The sequence below is a fragment of the Lissotriton vulgaris genome, unplaced genomic scaffold (genome assembly GCF_964263255.1).
Source record: "Lissotriton vulgaris unplaced genomic scaffold, aLisVul1.2 SCAFFOLD_963, whole genome shotgun sequence".
Lineage (NCBI taxonomy): Eukaryota > Metazoa > Chordata > Amphibia > Caudata > Salamandridae > Lissotriton > Lissotriton vulgaris.
The window spans coordinates 58,597-68,481 of record NW_028248000.1 but is presented as its reverse complement, the minus strand read 5'-3'; the positions used below and the strand labels follow the sequence as shown (position 1 = coordinate 68,481).

General features: G+C 44.1%; 1 pseudogene; it reads left to right on the top strand.

Annotated features, from left to right (window-relative positions):
• The first annotated feature begins 4,786 nt into the window (after nt 1-4,786).
• On the top strand, nt 4,787-6,529 carry LOC147664955 (zinc finger MYM-type protein 1-like; annotated as a pseudogene).
• Nucleotides 6,530-9,885: the final 3,356 nt, after the last annotated feature.

Genomic DNA, 9,885 nt, shown 5'->3' with positions numbered 1-9,885 from the left:
TCTCTTTTAGCTGGCTCCAGTACACAGAATCAGGCACTTCCAAGACCTTTCATCCTCTAGGGAGAATATTACACTGAAGTTCTGCCAAGCTAGCCCACCACTGAGATCTTCCACACCAGGGAATTGTTTGAGCTTGGCATTCACAACTAATATCACCACCTTTCCTCTGGTGGCTTGGCCACTCTGAACTTTATATCAATGAACCTTCCTGTCTTTGGCTACTGTCAGTCTGCATCTACTGCACCCAGGCAGGGCCGTTTCTGCCATTAGGCATGACTAGGTGGCCGTCTAGGGCGGCAAAATGATGGGGGCGGTATCTTAGTCTGGACTCAGTGCACTGTGCAAGTGATTGAACTAGCGCACGCACGCACCTGACCTGGCCTGTGGCCTGCTGATGTTTGCAATTGAACTGCATTTGCTGATGCTTGTTGTGTTGCTGAGCGCTGCGCGTGCGTGCACACCCTAGATTATTATGGCGTCACGTTTGTGTCTGTGTGTGTGTGTAGAAGAGCGGGGTGCGGGTCTGACTGTGGGACACACACACTAGTGGGTCCCCAGGGCTGTCAATCTTGTAGCGCTGGAATAGCGCTACCAATGACGGCGCTGGGGAACATTCTTGACCAATCCATGACCAGGGCTTCTGCCAGGGAGGGCAGGCCAGTGACGGCGGTGACGCACGGCGCACCAGTGCCACCATCTCTCTCGACGCGTGCAGCGCGGGGGACGGTCTGTGTGTGTCGTGTCGGCACTGACTGGGCCTGGCCTTGCGCCCCTTTGCCCATAATTTAATTAGTAACTGGCTGCACTGGTCTGCAGCTGCCACCTGCCAGCCAGTGCCACCACACAGGGAGTCTTTTCCTGGGTCTCCGTCCTGACTCCGCTCCGTCTCCCGCCGGCCGCCGGCCCTCTCCTGACCCGGCCCACCCCAGCACCACGACTCACAGGAGGCAAAACAGCATAGCCGCCCGTGGTCCATCTGGTCAGGCCTGGCCGTGTGGTGGTCGACTGGTCGTGTCCTACGACGGTACGCAGCAGGCAGCAAGGAAAGCAGCAGGTCGCGAGTGACTGTCGCACTACACTAGCAGTCAATCAGTGCACGCACCGCCCGCCGGTGAGCAGGCCTGCCGGTGAGTCAGTCAGTGAGCAGGCCGCTGGGCCTGGCTGCCTGCGAAAATAAATAGAAAAATATATATTTCGGATCCATCCAATTCGGATGCATTTGCATGCTGCAAAATCGAATATTTTTAAATGAATCAATCATCTTAATATGTATTGTAATTGTCACTGTGTAATAATGTTCATCATCACTGACACTGAGTCAGGCCTAATGCATGTTGTGTAAATGAGGCGGAGGCCGGCGGGTGACGGCCGGTGAGGTGAATCATTCATAATTATTTATCTGTTGTTATCTCCGCTCCGCTGCGGCCTGACTCCGGACCGAGCCCGTCCTCAGTCACGGTCGGCTGGAGAGTGGCGCGCGAAAAAACACTGTCACTGTAGTCTGCCTGCCCTGCTGAATCTGGTCTACAGGCAATGGACAGGTATACTGCACTTTTGAGAGAGAGGGAGGCTTGCTTTACTAGTACAGTCTGACAGGCACATCATCGATCTTTGCTCGTCCTAGGCAGGAACAGTGCCAAGGTGGGAAGAGAGGCTGTGGGAAATTGAGGGGGGGACATGCCATCAACTATACAATATTGTATGGGACTATACTATAATATCAGGAAATACCATATAATATTGTATATTTCTTTCATGATCTAGATGCATGCATCATAATATTGTGTGCACAGTGCAGAACTTAAGAGCAGAGGACCCCTTACCTTGTTATTTATGCATTTTTATATAGGGCGGACTTTACCGGAAGGTGTCAGAGCGCTTCACAATAGGAACAGAACTGATACATGAGAACATTACAAGTGAACAAATTACAAAAGCAAACGTTACATTAAATGAGGCAAAAGTGACAATCGTGAGCCAACAAAATACAATAGGTAGCAAACGGTGCATTACAGGAGGAAAAAGTGACATGTGTGCAGGTTACAAAAGCATACAAAGTAAACATAGAGGTATAATACTGCAATATATGGAGGACACTCAAACACCAAACGTTACATAGGCAATGGTGGCACTTGTGCAAGTATCGAAAACAAACAAAATGTAAGAGGTAGAAAACAGTGTGTTAGAAGAGAAAAGTGACGTGTGCATGGTACAAACGAGTACCAAACACAGTTAGAAGGATAATACTGCAATAAATGGCAGACTCTCAAACCACAAGAACACACTGGGAAGGCACTTCCATAGTCATGTAAAGTAGATTTTTCTATAATGGGAAGAACTTCAGATAATAGAGAGGGCATGAATTACATTTGGAAGTGTCTTTGAAGGAGGAGAACTTTGAGGTCAGTTTTGAAGGCCTGGGAGGAGGTGGTGGTCCGGAGCTGAGGCAGAAATGAGTTCCAGAATCTCACTGCGCAGCGCTGCCTGAAAAGGATTGGGCCATCGATCTTTCCTTCTTGAAAGTGGGAGGTTCAAGCAGTAGATTTTTCACATTTCGTGATGGTCTAGAGCCTCCAGTGCGTGGACAGTGGAACTGGGCCTGGTGTCATTTCACCACAGCCAGCCCTTGTACCTTAAGAAGAAGAGGCCCCCGCCCCCTAGGCCCTTTCCTTCCCCAAGCAGGCAGGGAAAGCATAAGTCTGCACTGCCCCAGGCATGTTAACGGGAAGAGATGTGAAGGTGGGTGATTCGCAGTGGCGTTGCTGGAGCTAGAAAGTGACCAAATGTGGCCTGTGCCAGTGCCCCAGCCGACTTTGTGTTGGCCACCCCTGAATGCCACCTGCTGTCTGTGTGCCATTATACGTTTGCGTCCATAACATAGGGCGCGTGCAGTGCTTTACTTTTCTGGTTCCAGTAAAAAGCTTTTGAGACCCAGCCATTTTGCAGCAGGCAGGCTTCATTTTTGCTTATTAGTGATGGGGTTTTCTGGCTGTCCTTCAGTTTAGCGCGAAGAAACACAAACACTCTGGCTAAGTTGCCCTTCTCAATGAAAGAAATGGAACATAGCATGTTGTAATACTCATCATGTATGTTAAAGTATTTGTTGGAGAGATCTCAATTTTGTGTGTCCCAGATCTGAGTAGTAGAAGGTAACTTAGTGTGTCTCCTTCAAAGCACATCATGTAATGTGCAGATGACAGAATCTTTTTTTAATGTAGCCCAGGTAAGTGGGTTACTGCTTTGAACACCATTACTTGCTGTTCATAATTAGTAAGCCTTTTAATATACCATAGTGAGCTATGTAGGTTATGTGACATGCTACATCTTTTAACCCTCACTGAACACATCTTGTACATTGATTTACACACTTGCACAATTTATTTTAAATGTGTATGTTATGTAAAGCACTCCGACACCCTGCATTGGGTTGAGTAGTGCTATAAAAGATATACACTAGTTCTAATTAAAGTGTGCGTAAATACTGTGACAGAGAAACATATCTGACATTTTTACAGTTCATGCACTTGCATAAAGGGACTGAAAAAAAGTGAAAAGCATGCCTCTCTTAAGTACCTGTGAAAAGCTAACATGCTGTGCACTTCTGTTTACCTCGGTTTCATTTACATTTAAGTGTGAGGTTCCAGGCCACTTGATCAAAAGGAGGCCTGATGGCCCCTTAACTTGGCCATTATCTATAAATGAAGAACTGGGCCTAGACACAACATGGATCCCTCCAGCAAATACATTATCCTCCAGAGTTTTATTTCCAAGGACATATGTACAAGGAAAAAGAGCATTCTGGATATTAAATTAGGTATTGTTTTTTTACAAGTATAATATGCATTTTGAATCTATACAATATTCCGACTTATTATTGCCCTATATTTTTTCAGGTAGAATTTAGAAAGGATCAAAAATGGCAGACAGGAAAAAACTCTCAGGTGCTCGGTACAGAAAAAGAAAAGCGGATAGAGAAATAGAACTATCCAAATTGGAAGGGTCTATTGAAACATTTCTACGTTTTCCAAAGAGTTCTCTTGAAATTGTTGAGGCATCAACTTCAACCTCAGAAAAAGATGACGATATAGGCCTACCAGACAAGGCCATAGAAGTTAACAGCCAAGAACAAGAAGACGTTATAGTGGATACTGCAAAGGATAACCTTGACACTGAAGATGGTGATCAAAGTAAGCGCCAGACAGTAACGGAAGAAAGCATTAAAATAGATTATTCAGATCCTGCTTCCTGGGAACACTTACCAATAAGTGGAGACAAATTAGGAACTCTTTTGGTTGAAAATGGGCCAAAACAAGTGAGCAAAAAATTTCCTTTAGATGAGAAAAAAAGGAAATTTTCAGCTGTACATTATAAAAGAAAACTTCCAAATGGAGAAGTTGTTTACCGTGAATACCTCCAGTATCCTGTATCAACCGATAAAGTTTTCTGTTTTTGCTGTACTGTATTTGGCGGAAATTCAAGTACAAGTCTCACTCAGAATGGATGCAACGATTGGCATAATATATCAGCAATTCTGTCTTCACACGAAAAGAGTGTTGAACATATAACCAACTTCCATAACTGGAAGGGCCTGTATACAAGTCTAAAACAAGATGCAACTATAGATAGTGTCAGTACAAAAAAGCTTAAAGAAGAAGAAAAGTACTGGCATCAGATCTTAGAGCGTGTAATATGCCTTGTACGAGTCTTCGGTGCACAAAATTTGGCTTTCCGTGGCAGCAGTGATAAACTTTATGCTCATGACAATGGCAATTTTCTTAAAATTGTGGAACTGCTCACCATGTTTGATCCTATTATGAATGAACATCTCAGGAGAATACAAAATAAGGGTAGAAGACATGCTCACTATTTAGGCAACATTATTCAAAACGAACTGATCCAGGTGCTATCAAACGGTATCAAAGACAAAATCATTTCATTGGTTAAGAAGGCAAAGTATTTTTCTATCATTCTTGATTGCACCCCAGATATCAGCCGCACGGAACAAATGACCATGATCATTAGATTTGTGGACATCGTGCAATCTTCAGGAACAGAGCCATGTTAGTCTTCTGATGAAGATTTCCAAGAAAGCAGCCTCGTGCAAATAAAAGAACACTTTTTGGGATTTGTACCACTAACCGAAACCACAGGTGAATCAATGAGTCATGTTCTGAGAGATCAGCTCAAAAGCTTCTCATTGGCAATTGAAGACCTACGAGGTCAGGGTTATGATAACGGGAGCAATATGAAAGGCAAGGAAATAGGTCTGCAGAAGAAAATTCTGGATATTCACCCGTGTGCCTTCTATGTCCCCTTCAGTTCCCACACACTCAACCTTGTGGTAAATGACGCTGCTTCGTGTTGCACTGAAGCAACAGCCTTTTTTGATGTTATACAACGATTGTATGTATTCTTTGCTGCGTCAACACGTCGATGGGATATACTGAAACGTCATATACCATCTTTGACTATAAAATCTCTGAGTGATACTCGGTGGTCAAGCAGGATCGATGCCTTAACTCCCATTAGGTACCAGTTACCGCATGTATATGATGCGTTGTTTGAAATTACTGAAGATTCAACTTTCAAAGGCTCTTCTGGTACCATGACTAAGATTGAAGCTGAAGGTCTTCTAAACAGTATCTCTTCATTTAAGTTTGTTGTTGCAGTTGTAACATGGCACAGTATATTATTTCAAATCAATTTCACCAGTAAACGGATGCAGGAGAAGCACTTTACTCTTGAGAAAACAGTAAATGAGCTTAAAAGTACAGAGGAGTTTTTAAAAAACATGAGGAGTGACATGGAATTTGAGAGAGTTTTGGTTGATGCTCGAGAGGTAGCTGAAGAAATCAATGTTGAGCCAATTTTTCAGCCAGAGAAAAGAAGGAGGAAAAGGAAATTGTTTGCTTACGAATCAGAAGATGAACCCATTGCTGACCCCAAAGAGAAATTCAGAGTAAATTACTATTTTGCAATATTGGGCACTGCAATTAGTTCTGTAAAAGAGCGATTCACACAGTTAAATGAAATTGCAAGATTATTTGGTTTTCTATACAATATGAGTGACCTCAAGATGAAAACTTCCAAAGAACTCATGGATTTGTGTATCCAATTGGAAACCGCTCTAACACAGCCTAGACCTGGAGAAACCCCATCTTTTCTAAAGGACATTGATGCGGCAGCTCTCTGCTCTGAACTTTCAGGATTAAGTCATCGAATACAAAAAAATGCGAAACCCGAAAATGTGCTGAACTATCTGTGCCAAAACAAATTAGAAAATGGTTTCCCTAATTTGTTCGTAGCTCTTCGTATCCTTTTGACTTTACCAATATCAGTGGCAAGTGCGGAGAGGAGTTTCTCAAAACTCAAATTAATAAAAACGTATCTGCGCAGTTCCATGAGCCAAGAGAGACTTGTGGGACTAGCCACAATTTCAGTAGAAAAAGACATGGCTTTCCAGCTTGACATTAGAGATCTTCTTAAAGACTTTGCTAAATTAAAGGCAAGGAAGGTATCGTTGGATTAAGAGAAAGAACCCAAAACACCATTGAAGCTAGAAGAGAGAAATTTAAAAACGAAATACAATCAGGGATGTGGAGTTCCTTTAGCTGGACGGCCAGGACATATTGTTTGGGGTCAAGGGCAACAAGTTTTCATGTATGTTTTGTCCTTGGGACAAGGAGGCCCAACCCCCTGCTGTACAAACCCTTTTGCTGCCAGTTTGCAGTACCACATTATGGATCAGGGAAGGGCACTGCCTCTGCCTGCAGTTAAGGTAATTTGTTGTCCATATGTTCATATTGTTCAAACTTGTATTTATGGTTCCTTAATTGAAAGCCTTTATTTTTAGGGTGAGCGCTCTAAGTAAATGTTGTAAGCTCTGACTGCACTTCTGACAGTGGTTACAGTATAAAAATGTGTACACATGTTTGCAAAGTTAATACAAGTTATTTTATATCTAATGCATTTATTCTTCTAGCCTAGATGACGGGGGAGAGAGTGATGGTAGAAAAAGGGAGGGGGGGGCGGCATTTTTCAATTCTCGCCTAGGGCGGCACAGCACCTAGAAACGGGCCTGCACCCAGGTGGCACATGTCCTTTCAACCGGAAATGATCATTTGTGACGGCATGCCAACTCGAATACCATGTCCATTCTCTTGTTTGCTCCAACAACATTTTACCATAGTGGTTCTTTCTGCTGTTATGTGGAAGCAGCCCTCTCCCCGTCCACAGGGGGGCAAGAACCCTTTCGGGTCAAAGCTGGGATCCCCCTTCAGTTTTGCCTTTTTCAACAAAGGAGAGAACTATGATACAGTTCTCTCTGACTCTCACACGGTACTCGATTTGTCCCAGGGAGAATGGCGGGCCTTTGAAACACATGGGCAATTAAATTCTTTTTTTCCCTTGAATTGCTTTACGGAGAAGTTATTCGATTCCATATTTTGAACAGGGCATATTTAACCCCCGACCGTTGCACCTTATTTATCCACCCGTGACAGACACAAGTCCCCGATGTCATTTAGCATCGGCTGATTACTCATGCTTTGGCATTATCCTGTTATGTGCTTCCAGATCAATAAGTGGTTGTGTGCTCAGGGGCCTATACCACCAAGCACTGGTAAAATGATATGTGAGTCAAAGTTCCAAACATGATTTTACTGGCAGATCGTTTTATTTTAGGAATGTAAAAGGTTTTTATTATTTTTAACACTGAAATAACGATATAAGAAAGCGATGATGTAAACAATGCTTGATCTTTGAGCCGGAAGACAAGCTGTGTGGAAATACTGCGAGTTAACTGTGTACTTATATAATATCCTTCACAGCTGTGTAAAATGTGTCACGCTAAAAAGAAGTACTTACATTGCTCTCCAATAATAAAAGTGCACGCACCACCCCCTAACAGCAGTTCTATCCATTCCTCGCCTTTGATCAAGCGGCACTGTTACAGTCCCCGAGAGACAGCTGCCTTTCATCTTGGAATTCTATAGTATAGCATGGCACCCCTGCGCATTATCCCAAAAGCCCACACATATTCACACGAAGAGATCAAATGTAACCATGGCTCCATATCATGAATGACCGCTGAGGTGTAGATATTAATTTGCATCGATGATGCTACAATGAATAATTGCGAGGAGGGTGTATCGCATACTTTCAACCCCTGTATTAAGATGGAACTTATTTAATATATTAAACGCACAAACTTAGTGTTTAATATATTAATTATTTTCGGGAAACCTCTGTGCAGTGAAGAGGAGTTTAAGCTCAAAGTAGAGCTCGCTGTGAAGTGCACGCAGAAGACAATGCTCTAAATATAGCCCATGGCGTTTTCTTATCTTTCGATTGCCCCGTTTATCATGCTGCAAAAATATCAAAGAACAACCATCTATTTCCCCTTCCATTGCAGTGTTTTATTTCATTCCTAAAATTATCTATTATTTTCAAAGCCCGTGTGTTTGTTTAATCGATTAAATTACTCAATCCACTTGGAGCCGACTGAAAAACCATTCACCTTCAGGTCATGTTATCTTTCCCTTTATTCCTCTTATCGAATAACAAGTGGTGCTACTGTGCTCTGCTCTGGATGGTAAGTGTGTTTGTGTGTTTTGTGAGGTAAACATAGATAAAAATGAAAGACGAATAGGGTTGCAACTCCTCAAACGTAATTCTCCTAACAAAGCAAAGCTTATCTGCCTAAGAAAGAATTGAATGTTTATGAAAATGCTGCATAATGTTTATATGCTTATCTGATATTAAACTATATTTTAGTCTTAAAAATGAAAGATTGCTCATGTAATTTTGGATGGTGTTTATTTTGGTAGAATGCATACAAAGTAATGGCTTGTTTTGTATGAAATAGCAGAATGTACACCTGCAAAAAAAGCTCAAAAAACGGCATTGTTGCTTAGCGGCCAACCTTCATCAAAAGAGAAGATCTTCATTTAATGTGATTCCAGTGGTTACAGTGGTATTCATTTACTATTCATTTACTATTAAAATATAGTATTTATTTAGTATGCATGAAGACTAAGTAGTATGACCACAAGCCGAAATATGCAAATGAGCGAATACTAGTTCTACTCAACTACCCTTCAAATACATAATGAACACTTCAATTGATTGCTACAAGAAGACTAGTAGTATTCTAGAAGAATAGTATTTGAAGCATAGTAGTATTCTGTTAGGGTTTATTTGCAGCTCTTGTGCTATTTCAAGAGCAAAATGAAGGCTAGTTTCATTGAGTTTGACCACTATGTGAAGACTAGTGGTATTCTTTGTGAGCAGTATCTGAATACTAACAGTGGTGGTTCGTGCGCAGGGGGGGCGGTTCACGCGGGGGCGGTTCACGCAGGGGGGGGTGAACGGGGGGGCGGTTTGCACGGGGGGTTAACGGGGGGCGGTTCGCACAGGGGGGGCGGTTCGCGTGGGAGCTGTTCGCACGGGGGGCGGTTCGCGTGGGGGGGCGGTTCACGTGGGGGGCGGATCGCGTGTGGGGGGCGGTTCGTGTGTGGGGGGGCGGTTTGTGGGGGGGGCGGTTTGCGCGGGGGCGGTTCATGTGGAGGGGGGCGGTTCGTGCGGGGGGGCTGTTCGCACCGGGGGGGCGTGTTTCACACGGGGGTGTTTCGCGTGGGGTGTTTTTCGCGTGGGAGGTGTTTTGCGCAGGGGTGTTTCGCGCGGGGGTGTTTCGCCCAGCGGGGTCACGCAGGGGGGTCGGGGGTGTCACGCGGGTGTCACGCGGGAGGTCATGCGAGGGGGTCACGTGGCGGGGTCGCGCAGGGGGGTTCATGTGGGGGGGTCACGTGGGGGATCACGTGGGGGGGTTGCGTGGGGGGGTCATGTGGGGGCTCATACGAGGGGGTCGCACCCAACAACCCACCT